General features: G+C 37.9%; 1 long non-coding RNA gene across 2 annotated transcripts in view; it reads right to left on the bottom strand.

The window, feature by feature from the left end:
• Positions 1–13,791, bottom strand: part of LOC307191800 — a 156,614-nt gene that overhangs the window by 67,129 nt on the left and 75,694 nt on the right. For both annotated transcript variants that reach the window (XR_013829850.1, XR_013829851.1), the window contains exon 2: positions 9,529–9,621. This is a non-coding gene — a long non-coding RNA (uncharacterized lncRNA). The remainder of the gene's footprint in view (positions 1–9,528; positions 9,622–13,791) is intronic.

Raw genomic sequence — 13,791 nt, 5'->3', positions numbered from 1 at the left:
ATCTAGCAGTCCCACTCCTGGATCTATATCCAAAGGAAATAAAGACAGGATATTGAAAAGATATCTGCATATCCTCGTTTACAGCAGCATTATTCACAATAGCCAAAATATGGAAACAACCCAAGTGTCCATCAACTGATGAATGGACAAAAGGATGGGATTATACATATAATTCAACCATGAGAAACAACAACCTACCATTTGCAGCAACATGGATGGACCTTGAGGGCTTTATGCTAAGGGAGATAACTTAGAAAAAGACAAATACCATAGTGCTATCACTTATATGTGGAATTTTAAAACATCAAACTCATAGAAACAGGGTAGAATGGTGGTTACTAAAGGCTGGGGAATGGAAGAACTGGGAGGTGTTGTTTAAGGTTACAAAATTGCAATTACTAGATAAATAAGTTCTGGAGATCCAATGCACAGTACAGTGAGTATAGTCAACAATACTGTATTATAAATCTCATAGTTGTTAAGAGACTAGATATTAACTATTCTCATCACAAAAACCAGATGATAATTATGTGACGTGGTAGACGTGTTAGCTAACACTACAGTGGTAATCATATCACAATAGATAAATGTACCAAATCAACAGATTGTACACAATGTACCCCTTAAACTTACACAATACTATATGTCAATTATATCTCAAAAATAACTATATTAGCAATTATACCCCAATAAAGATGTTAAAAAAAAACAGAACTATATTGTTATATATAGTATTTTTCTGAATTTCATTGGAAAATGATAATCATATTTACCTCTAGGATTAGATCTCATGTTCAAACCGGATTTGTACTTTGTTTCTCTAATTTAAAAATCGCTTTCATTTTTCTTGCATTAATTCCATACATCCTAAACTAGAGCCCAGTGATTAATTGGTATCTTTTAGTGGACTGCTAGGTCATTTCTTGCCCAGACTCCTTAAAATATGATGAGAGGAGGAGGAAAGTGGGTATGGAAAGAGCAGAAGTTCAAAGGTATAGAAAGGAGATGGACCGCTAGGGAAGCCCTGAACACCTGCATTACAACAGAGGATGGATTAACATTTGTCTACCAGTGACTTGCAAGCAATGCTGCTGTTAACGGTTGGATTCTTGCCTTGTTCTCCAAATAGAGGACCCTGTTTCTGATTTTGGCACACCACATTGCTTCAACCAGACTAACTGCCTACCTGACCCACCAAATCGTGAGAAATAACAAATGCCTATTATAAGTCACTGAGCTTGGAGGAGGCTGGATAAGCAGCAGGTGATAAACTGACACACTGCATTAATCCACTGCGATTATGAGCTGATTCAACAACTAGGTTTTCCTTTCCGGACAAATATGACCAGTAACACAACTGACTCAGTAGTGTCACACCCCATGGCTGAGAATTACCGGCCTAAGTGACAGGCAATTAAATACTATAACTGAAAGTACTGTTGGTAGATTTTAATTTCAGTGGTTTAAAAACTGTTCTGGGGACGTCCTGGTTTTCAGGAAAAGCTTCAAAGGCTGTGTTGAAAGAAAGGCCAGTATTTCGCTCTGGTTTTAGTGGACCACGTGTGTTAAATATAGGGCTCTCATTTCAGAAAAGTTTTCATTTCATAAAAAGGCCCACCTGAAAATAAACTTTCCTAAACATGAGAAAGTCACTAAAATTGTCCAACTGCATTAGAATTATTAAGCCAACACCCAGAGAAGTAAGGTGGTTTGTTCAAGTTCACGAACTTGAAAGTGGGGCTGAGAGAGAAGGAATCCAAGCTCCTTTCTCTACCCACCTGACCCAGGGTTTTGTCTCCTGCAACATCCTGAGATTTTTAGTTTGGAGGATGAGGCCTCTGCAGCCCCAGAGGGCCAAGAAATGTCTTAGCATCTGTGCTTTGATTTTCTATTTTTATATTCAAATATTTACTAAACAACAGTCACTGTCACCTACATGCAGTTCCTACCTTAGGCATGTTTCCCTCTGAAGGAGGAAGCCAACCCAGAGTTATAAAATAGCAGATCTGGGGTAGCATTTTTACAAAGCTCTAAGTCTCATTAGCTACTGTGTATTTAAAACTTGATTCTCTCTCCCTCTTCTTTTTTCAAAAAAAAAAAATTCAATCCTTTAGATCTTATGTTACGTATATACACAGCTTTTAATATTGAGTGTTTGCTTTTGGGTAATCCAATAGAAAGATCAGGAACTTTAGCCCCAATATAAGCTATCATTTTATTGGATTGCCCACACACTAACGTACAGTTTGAGTATTGTAAATGAGTTCCATTCATTTTGCAAACCAAGAACAAGTCAACAGTGTGTGCTTACAAGGTCAGGATTAATGAGCGCACTGTATTTTTCTCTTTCTTCCACTCCGCAGCAAGCAGTGAGCTCTCAGAATATGTGCAAGGAAATAAATCTTTAGTATATAGTAAAATCACATATATAAATAAAAAATCCTTCTTCTTGCATAAGGACACTTCTGTCTCAGGGTAAATCCCAAATGTGTTTAACCAATGTACATCTTTATCAAGCAGTCTTTACTAAAAGTTACCATGCCTGTTTCCCTAAGCAGGATAAATGAATATGCTTATGAATAGCAACTATTTACAAACAAGTTATCACATTTATCAAGTCAAAAGAAGCATAATAAAAAGCTTGCCAGAAACCATCACAGATAGAACTGGGCCAGCTTTTTTAAGCAACATACAGTAAGTCACTTGGCTACATCAGAATTGTTAATAAAGAGCTCGCAATATTTTAGATACATTTTGGCCAGTATGCTCCTCTTTGGTGCCGATGCGGACCTCACACATTTCACACTTAATGAAATTGATGTAAAATTACAGCACAACTAAAAATAATCACATTCCTGTCTTGGAGGAAGAAATTGTAAAAAAAAAAAAAAAAAAAAAAAGGGTTATTGTTTTGATTCGGGTTCAAATACCATTGTGGGACCCATGTGCCGGGCACTTTCACTACATTTGATCACTTAACCCTCTTGAGTAGTCTGACAAGGCAAACATTATCATCACCTCCTTTCCACAGAAAAGAAAACTGAGAGTCAAAAATATATATGAAAAAATAGTAACTTTGTAATAGAGAAGATACTTAGATACTATCTATGACCTCCCCACCCCCAAAAGAGATCTACATCCTAACCATTAGAACCTGTGAATATGTAATATTACATGGCAAAGGGGAATTAAGGTTGCTAATCAATTGACCTTAAAATAGATAGATTATCCTAGATCAACCAATGGGCCTGATGTAATCATAAGGGTCCATTAAAAGAGGAAGGGAAAGTATTGACAGAAGATGTTAGCCCAAGGGAGTGTTGAAGATGCTGATATGATGGCTCTGAAGACGGAGGAAGACAAACCAAGGCGTGCAGCAGCCTCTAGAAACTAGAAAAGGAGCAAGGAGGCAGACTCTTTTCTAAAGACTCCAGAGAGAAAGGCAGCCCTGCCAAGAGCTTGATTTTAGCGCAATGATACCCACGTTGTACTTCTAACCTATAGAACTGTCAGAAAATAAGTCTGTGTTGTTTTAAGGTTTTAAGACACTAAGTTTGCGCTAATTTGTTACAGCAGAAATAGGAAACTAATACACCACCATAACCAAGTGCCAAGTTTCACATCACCAGTGATGTCATGCTATGTCATGTGCCCCGATACAACATAACGAGGAGGACATATCATCACTGTGATAGCCTTCCCCCAAACTCATCACCCCAGTCAAATCATGAAAAGACATCAAATAAATCCAAATGGAGGGACGTTCTAGAAAATACTTCGAGTGTACTCTTCAAACTGTTCAAGGTCATGAAAAACTAGGAGAGACTGAGAAGCTGCAACAGACCTGAGGAGTGTAAGAAGATGACTAAATGCAATGCTGCATCCTTGACTGGCTGTTGGAGCAGAGAAAGGACATTTGTGGAAAAGGCAGTGAAATGTGAATAAAGTCTCTCGTTTAGTTAGTAGTATTGTGGCAAAGTTAATTTCTTAGTTTTGACAAGTTACCATGGTTAGGTTACCATTAGGAAAAGCAGGGTAAAAAGGAGGTGGGAACTCTGTACCTTGTAACATTCTGTAAACCAAAAATTATTCCAAACTAAAGTTGATTAGAAATATAGTTATATTTTATACATGAAGGTATTATAGATATTTATATATTATTTATGATATATTTATATATAGACCATATATTACATATAATGTGTATAATATACACCAAAGACACATGCCTTACAGAATCAACTTCAGAATCCATATCTTCTAAGTTCTGTTTCCTCATTCCCTCCCCAAGTATCCTTCTCTGTCTTCAGTCTCAAAATCCACACAGAGTGAACTTGCCTGACCTATCTATACCATTAATTCAGTTAAAGTCAAAATTATCTGGAATAAAGCACAAGGTTCAATTACTTGCTTAAAATTAGTAAGTGAATGGTTTAAAAAAAATCTTAGAATTTTGTGGATTAAGGAACATCTCTACAACTAACTTTTTCTCAGTTTCTCACTTCTTTCCTGCTTAGTCACAACTATTTTTGTGGGATTTTATTTTGAATCAGGAATAATCTATCTAGTGTAGTTTCTGGTATTGATGTTGGCTTAAAACTCTAGGTGTCCTGAAGCAAGTGCTAATGATAAAGACATCTTATCACATCATTGGGATTAAGTGGGGAATGATAACCATAATAATAGTGAGCACTCACTGAGCTTACTATGATCCAGCCTTTAAATGTATTTATCTCATTTAATCCACAAAACCTTATGATGTGGGGCTATCTTTACTCATTTCCAAATGAGGAAACTGAGACACAGATCAATTAAGCAACTTGTTACATGCCCAATAAGTGGTGGAGGAGGATTTCAAACCTCACCAGTCTGATTCCAGGATTTAGTATCCGACAATAACTACACAAATTTGAGGATGGGGCCTCCCTGGTGGCGCAGTGGTTAAGAATCCGCCTGCCAATGCGGGGAACACGGGTTTGAGCCCTGGTCCGGGAAGATCCCACATGCCTTGGAGCAACTAAGCCCGTGCACCACAACTACTGAGACTGCGCTCTAGAGCCCGCGAGCCACAACTACTGAGGCCGCATGCCACAACTACTGAAGCCCGTGCGCCTAGAGCCTGTGCTCTGCACGCAACAAGAGAAGCCACAGTGAGAAGCCCGCGCAATGCAACGAAGAGTAGCCCCCGCTCGCCGCAACTAGAGAAAGCCCTGCGCACAGCAACGAAGACCCAACGCAGCCAAAATAAATAAATTAAAAAAAAAAATTGGGGGGTGAAGAGTACGGTTTAGTACATCCTTATTTTATATGATGATATTAAGAGCTAACATTTCTAACGTTTATTAAAACATCACCTCATTTACACCTCACAACCAAGCCTATGAGGGTGGTACATACTATCAGTCACAGAGCAGGTTCTTTGGGAAGTAAACTCAGAGTGAGATTAGAACGCAGGAAGTCTATGGGCAAGTGTTCCTCGGGACTGTAGGGGAAGGGAAGGAAATGAGATTGGGCACAGGAGGAGCAGGGCTGTGATACAGCCACAGCAAAGTTCTCAGCCGTTCCTCCAGGGAGCTCTGGAGCTGAGATGGCCCTGCAGAGTTGTACAAACTGGGGCAAATGGGCCAGGTGTTTAAACCCCCTCCGCGACCAGTCACTGGATGTGGGCTGCCCTTGGGAAGTGTTGGGGCCTCGGGTGAGAGCAGATGGCAAGTTCCAGAAGGGTGCTCGGCTACGAGTCATCAGCTCCGACACCCCCAGCAGCTAGAAAACAAGCACTTGAGTCCTGGAGTATAGATGGAGTGCCAGGTGGTGTGCCAGATAGTTACAGACGAAAAGACTGAGGAATAGAGAATAAATTAGTTACCTCAAGTCAAATAAATAGAAAGCAACATAGGTGAGGCAGGACCCCAGCTCTGTTGGACTACAGCACAAGCCCTAACCAGTGTGCTATGCTGCCTCACGGTACACAAGAACGACTGGGAACCAAAGAAAAGGTGAGCTGGAGTGTGGTAGCAACAAATACTTCCAGGTCAATACAACTCTAAGGGAGGCTACCTGATTCAGTCCAGGAACTCAGAGGCCAAGGTCAAAGGCTCCCAGAGAAGTGACCGAATAAGGCAAGAATGAATTCAGTGTACATTTTTATTTTAGTTATAGTGATTGTTAGCTATCTTTCTAAAATGATGAAACCAAATTTCTTTCTCAAAAAGAATAAAAAATCAAAATATTTTTTTAAAGTTTACATGCAAAAAGCATGAAAGATTAAAAATGGAACTTCAGATGCATTAGTAGTATAAGAATGCAACGCCTATACCAGCAATCTCCAGCTTTCTGGGAAATTAGGCTTTCTTCAACTAGAACTCACATATGTGTAACTACCTCTGCTCATAGAGGGCAAGGGAATAGAATTCTGTGTACAAACGCATTTGTGAAAATTGCTATGGTGATATATTTTAATATATTTACTCCAGCTCAAATAATTTAATGGTTCACTGTCATGAACAACCCTCAGAAATGCTTCACTTTTTCGGCTAATTGAACAGTAACTGAATGAACTGTTCGATTAAACTTTTTTCAAAAGTACAGACCCTGGGCTTCCCTGGTGGCGCAGTGGTTGAGAGTCTGCCTGTCGATGCAGGGGACACGGGTTCGTGCCCCGGTCCGGGAGGATCCCACATGCCGTGGAGCGGCTGGGCCCGTGAGCCATGGCCACTGAGCCTGCGCGTCTGGAGCCTGTGCTCCGCAATGGGAGAGGCCACAACAGCGAGAGTCCCGTGTACCGCAAAAAAAAAAAAAAAAAAAAAGTACAGACCTTGTCTTATAATGCCTTTGAAAGGCTCTAATTTCCAACGTATCAAAGAGAGAATCTTATTCTTTCCATTCCGCACTTAACAAATGTGAGCAAATTGAGAAGATCTGAAGAGAAGTAACTCCAAACATACATGGGAGGGTAACCAGAAGAATCAGAAGCAGCAAAATGAGAGGATGAAGGATGAAGTGGAGAAGGAAGAGGCAGAGGTGGAGGAGCTTGTTGAAGGTTTAACTGTAGAAATGGTAAATAATCATGAGGTCATCAGAAATGGAAAAGCTTTTAGAAACTTTGTGTTCAATGCTCTGATTCATTTATCTCCACACAACTGCCAATAAGTCTCACTCTTCCCACAATTCTACTTTCATCTTGTCTTTAAACATAAAGACGAGAAATTGTCAAATGCCTTTCCTTTCCAAAATCAAGCTATAATACGTCTATAAGAGCATTCCTCCAGATTTTCTCATCCAATAAACATTGCCTAAAAAGGAAATGACTCGGGTCTGGCATTAGTTCCTAAAAAATGTATTCTATGATCACTGCATTCTTTTCTAAGGATTCACGAAATAACTGTTTATTAATCCATTTGAGAACTTGACCAGGGGTGGTGTCATGCTCACATATCAAACCTATACTTCAGAATTACCCTGCTCTTTGATGTTTGCAAGATTTCCGTCTTTGGCCCCAGGTTGTCAGTGGTTTCCAGTGGTAAACAGTCCCAATGATAAACAATCATAAAAGCTATTTTTGAATGAATTTTTCACTATATTGTAATATGAGGATTATTCTCTCTAGTTGAAAAAGACATTTGCAAAAGAGCAAAACTTCCATGCACAGAAGTGTTCAAGCAAACACTGGATGATTCCATGTCAGAGAGTTAAGTGCTGCTACTTTCTTTCTGTCATTACGGCTGCTACAGTCCTTCCAATGTGTTGGTACATCTACCACACAAATGTAATGCGTTCATTCAACAAATGGTTACTGGGAAAAACGATTTGCTTGTTATGTACTAAATACTGAGCTAAACACTGAGGGGACAAAGAAAAATTAGGCAAAATCTGCACCTGTAAAGTTTACATCCTTCTTAGTATCACCAAAACTCATTTAATTGGAAGACATTAAATAAAAATGTTTTCTGAAAAAATTATTTTTAAATTAAATCAGTAATTTATAATCAATGATATACAGTATCACCATTAACACCAAGGACCATATAGGTTCTACTACAGGACTTCTCAGCACCCTGAGTATGCTAATACGCATTGTGAATTTGTAGGAACAGAATAGAATATATAGTGTTTGCCAAAGTATGACAAGGGGTCCCTGTTTTCCCCTTGAGACCTCTTAAGGGAGTAGGGCTTAGCAGAAAGAAACATTCTTTCCAACCAGGGTGGGAAATAATGGCCCCGAGAACTGTGTCTTTAGCACTGCACTGACTTCCCATTCCAACTTCCCATTCCGCGTCATCACAAAGCAATTCAAAGGCAATTTCAAGACAACTGATGAATAAGTGCATGACTGAGCAATGCAGACCATATGCGTGAGGGAAATGACATTACATAAAAATCTTGTAGGAGAAATAGAAACTTATTTTTTATTCTGAGTAGTTTCAGAATGTATTGTATACATATGTACACTGAGTCCCAAATTTAAAGAGTGCCTATGTACAAAATGAATGGAGAATTTTTGCATCTACATGGCCTAATTTTTCCATCATTCAGATGTTTTTTTTTTTCTTTAGGAAATCCTTTCAAACTCTTGGGATATATAGTAAAAAAAAATTGTACATTTGTTAACCTTACCCCCCTCAAAAAAAAAAAAAATCACAATCTCTGGTTGTGGTATCCAAGAATTTATTTTTAAAAAATTCTAGTGATTCTTATGTGTGCCAAAACTGGAAAGGCACTGAACTAGAGTCCAATCTCTTCCTGCTCTTGTTCCCTAATTTTAAGAAGCATCTCCTTACAGTGCAACATTTTTAATCTCCAGGGCAATGGGATCAAGGGTCACTATAGGTTAACAGGAATCCACAGGGGAATAAGAAGCACTATTGTGTCAAGGGTGGCAACCTTATTAAAATCCAAACCTTTCAATGGGGGAAAAAGAAGAAAAAAGTAAAAATGGCTAGTTTGGGATTAATTTCCATCTCACTGCAAATTGGAAAAGCTAAGAAATCAGAGGAAGGCAGATAATAAGCTTGAAGACAATGAGATAATATATTTCTAAGCATTTATAATACATATTTATTTCTTAAGAAGTTAAAATAAGTATCTAGAATAGAAAGAAGATTCTGGGAAAATGACTGCCTAAGCTTACATTCCTGGCCTCCTTGTCTTCCCCTCAGCTCCCAGTCAAAGAGGCTTAACCAATAAATTAACCTTGATGATAAAAACTCCAGAAAAAAGTACAGTTAGGGATCTCATTGTTGGTAATGCCTGTGACATAATCAAAAGGCCAACAGAGCTTAAGGTTAAGGCTTCTGAACTAGGGTTTGGTATGAGACACTGGTAGACTCTGGATTTGGGTAGGGAAGGGGGTTTCTGCTCTTCACTTTCTTCTGAAGGTGGCCTGTTTAGCTAGTAAAAGAAATCTAGAGGAAAGTACACTCAAACTGAACCATTTGTGGTCCATTAGTCAAGAGATGCCACTTCTCTGCTTGGTCCTCAAGAGGCCCAAACTGAGAAGCCCTTCTCCTTATTCCGCAGTAGAATACTCACAGTTTTTCCTGCCTGATCGTCGCAGAGGTTCTCCAGGATTGCCACAGAACGAGGTCCCAAAATCTGTCTGTGCTGCACTGAAGTTACTTATACCTATGGGCATGCAAAGAAAAATTAACACACCATCAATGTAGGCACCATAAAGACATCCACTGGGAGAAAATATTTATATTCCATGCATAACAAATGTTCTATAAATATTTACATAAATAAATAAATTCCATATATTTATCCCATAAATAACAAAGGTCTAGTATCTAAAATATTTACAAAGCATACAACTCATAAAGGAAAAGTTAAATGACCCAACAGAAAACACGGTCAAAGAATATGAAAATGCCCTACAGAAACACTCATCCCGGAAAAACTCCTGCACATATATAAAAGGAGTCATGTACAGACATATGGATTTCAAAATTACAGAAAAATGGGAACCCATTTTTTAATTATTGTTTATTCATATCCATGGTTATTCGTGTAGCTGAATACAAAACTGAAATGAATTAAATAGAAAGAGATTTGCTTCCAAATGAAACAAATGTTTCATTTGTAAAACTAAAAAAAAAAAAGCTAAAAATTATGATTTCAGTCATGTGTTCACAGATGATCATACTATTTTTTCTATTGTTCTAAATGCTGAAAATATGTTTTTTAATGCAAGAAGGATATAAAAAGATCTTAGCTTAGATGAGCAACAACTCAAGTTTTCAATTTAGAAGAAAATCACCAAATCCCTGTTATGATAAATAGAAGAGACACATATAGATAAAACTGATGAAATAACTCTAAGAATAAAGACAAAATTTTATAAGCTTTCAGACGAAGAATAGATGAAAACAAAGAAAAGAGAGACTAGAAACAGATTTCTAACCTTCAACTCTAGGCGGCAAAATCTATACATTTATAATCTGTTGTCAGGAAAGAACTGTGATTTCAAAATCCTATTCGTAGCAAAGATATAATTTTTATATGAAAACAAAACAACTTCCGGTTTCCTGTTCCACATATAAGGAACCTGTATTCCGTCCCAGCGAGTAAAAAGTTGAACACTTAAAAAATCAACAGCTCGGGCTTCCCTGGTGGCGCAGTGGTTGAGAGTCCGCCTGCTGATGCAGGGGACACGGGTTCGTGCCCCGGTCCGGGAAGATCCCACATGCCGCGGAGCGGCTGGGCCCGTGAGCCATGGCCGCTGAGCCTGCGCGTCCGCAACCTGTGCTCCGCAACGGGAGGGGCCCCAGCAGTGAGAGGCCCACGTACCGTAAAAAAAAAAAAAAAAAAAAAATCAACCCCTCTTTTTATACCCGTAGAAGAGAGGAGGGCACTGGGCCAACCACTGGCCCCAAGACTGGAGAGAGGGACAGGGGGATACAGGGAGTCCAGGTCCACTGGACAGAGACTCACCAGTGGAAACCACGCCAGGAACAAATGCTGGGAAGGAAAACTTGAACTCCGATGAATTGATGGCAGTTCAGTGTGGACAACTCTGAGAGTCAAACATTCCAGGGGAGCTCGGTTATAAGGAGCCCCACAATACTGTGAGAGTTACCAGGAGCCTGAGAAGCCTCCCTAGGTAACCAGAGGAGAAAACTCCCCTCACGCACTGGGCAGGGGGAGGGGAAATGGAACCACTTTTAAATACGTCAGAACACGTTGTTCTTAACAAGGCCTGCACTCAGGAGAAACTAGTTAACCAGAGCCCGAGTTGCTGGCATTTAATCAGAGCCTAACTGACCTGGGAGAAGGGAATATCCAACACCAGCTCCCTTTAGCCTTCGGGTGGGGAGAAAGGAAATACCCAACTCTACCTACTCTAGCCATCCTGTCCCACCTAAGGAGAGAAAAAAACACTGAGAAGCACTGGTGAAGTTCACAGCTGAAAGGTACAGGCTCACTAAGAGTGACACCTGATCACAGGATTAGAGGACACTTCCCCTCTCCCCACACCCCACTGCCACATTACTAACAGCCTACTTAACAGCTGTCCCTTTTACCCAATACATCAGCTGCAGCTATCATGAAAGCAAAAGAAAGACATTTTCTGACATGCAGCAAATAACGTATATACCTTCTATAATCATCCATACACTCTTTGAGGAAAATACTAGACATGCTCCTACCAAACGACAATTTAATGAGGACACCGTCAACAAAACGAAGGAAAACAAAATTCCAATGAGTGGCAAGAAATGATTTTTAAATATATAAATATGTATGTAAATACTCAAACTTCTGTGACTAGGTATTATGATTAAAGTATTAAGCAATGATTTTTAAAACAAAGATATTACTATAGTTCATAAATAAAAATTCTAAACTGCTTAAATCCAGCAGTTGGAGAAGTAAATGCATTCCAAACATTTTCTGCGGTAGAGATTTTGGGAAACCAGTTATGTGAAATGTTCTGTGCAGGTTTAGACATTATTTAATTTACTCTGATGTAGATATATCTTTACATAGATGGTTACAACAGGAATGTAAGCAGTAATAGGATAAGAAATGCAGTAGTACTGTATTTCCAATTTAAAGTAGGGAGTAAAAGAGGAACAGAAAGATATTTAATCAAGTCAGCATAGAAAAAACAAATTGGAAATCGGGGGAAACAAATGTACTCAATAATTAATAGAAAGTATGGTGAAAATATTAATATTTAATTACAATAAATATGAAGGATTGAAATTATTTATTCAAAGGTGAATACTATCAGACTGAATGAAATAAGGAACTCCAGTGACATGCCATTTACAAATGATACATGTAAAACAAAATCTCAAAGACAAATTGAAAACAAAGGAATGACAAACTTACAGAATTACAAACAAAAGTAAAGTAGCATGGCTATCCTAACATCGGATAGAGGGCAATTCAAGGTCAAAGGCAGGAAAAAAGACTAATCAAACTGATGGGTACTGCACACTTGCTATTTAGATTAAACCACAAAAAAACTGTCATTTTTAGGTCACAAGTAGTCAAATACTGGCAATTTCAAAAGTGTCAACATATAACTATTAAAAGTCTTTAAAAAGTAATCAACACATCACTTTATTATAATTCTAGTAAAGCAAAAATTATTCAACATTGGGAAATGTTTAAAATTGTCAAGAAAAAAAAAAGTAAACTCATGAGACTATATTGATAAATGCCAAAACATATTTGCTAAAGTTCATCAACCATTTCTAACAAAGTTTCTAAGAAAAACAGGACTAGGAAAAAAAAACCACTAAGGTACAAAAAATACTTTAAAAATTAACATCAAATATTTATTAAACAATGAAATGATACAGTCCAAATAAAATCAGAAATACATGAGGATGACCACTATCACCATACTTATTCAACTTGCTTTTAATAATAAAGGGAAAACAGTTTATTTAAATAGTATATGAAATTGAAAGAAACCCATATTTTTACTGTCTGATTATATGATTGGTTTTAGAAAAGAAAACCCAAAAAATTCTTCTGATAAATTTTATATTTAATAAGAGAGATTTGCACTGTAGCTGAATACATTTGCAAACTCAACTGTATTTCTTTAGAATTTCACTGGTCAGTTAAAAATAGGAATAAAGAGGAAAACCACAAAAATAACCGTTGACTACCAATTCACTGAAGGGACCATCAAAATAGTCTTTTTATCAAGCACAGCCAAATTAATCGTTCTGTATTAAGGGAGAACACCACCTCCACAGACTCTTAGTAGAATCTTGGCAGGACGGATATTTTTAAAGTTTGGGGGAATGGATTTAAGGTGGATCTTCCCACGCAGCGGGGAGGTCTTGATCGGGATGGAACAAAATTCATGATATAAGAGTTTAGGATTGATGGACATAGGGAAATGAGAATTTTGAAGCAAGTCTTAGGGAGTAAAGCCCAACTGACCAAACTAATTTTCCTGATAAGGAAGCTGTTTATCCTGATGAGAGCAAGTTGAAAATGTTTTCTTTGAATAAATGAAATGTCTGAAAATTCCTGAAACAAACATATAATTATGTCCAACTGTTATTATCCTGAACAAAAATTTCTTGGAATAATAATGTTCTGTTAATGCACATAATCAAATAGTAAAGTCACCTAGATGTAGAGTTTTATACTTAATCCTATTAATCTGTGACTATTAATGGTTTTGTATCTCATGACCAAAACTGTAAAATGCTGAGGACTAAATTTAATAAGATTAGGTTCAAAACATATAGAAACTTATAAAATATGATACAATGGAGACCTGGGTGGGAACACTTCAAACAATTAAACTGTGTTATTTTCTAA

The sequence above is a fragment of the Stenella coeruleoalba genome, assembly GCF_951394435.1.
Source record: "Stenella coeruleoalba genome assembly, chromosome: 9".
NCBI classification, from domain to species: Eukaryota; Metazoa; Chordata; class Mammalia; order Artiodactyla; family Delphinidae; genus Stenella; species Stenella coeruleoalba.
This window is presented reverse-complemented; position numbering and strand designations above follow the sequence as displayed.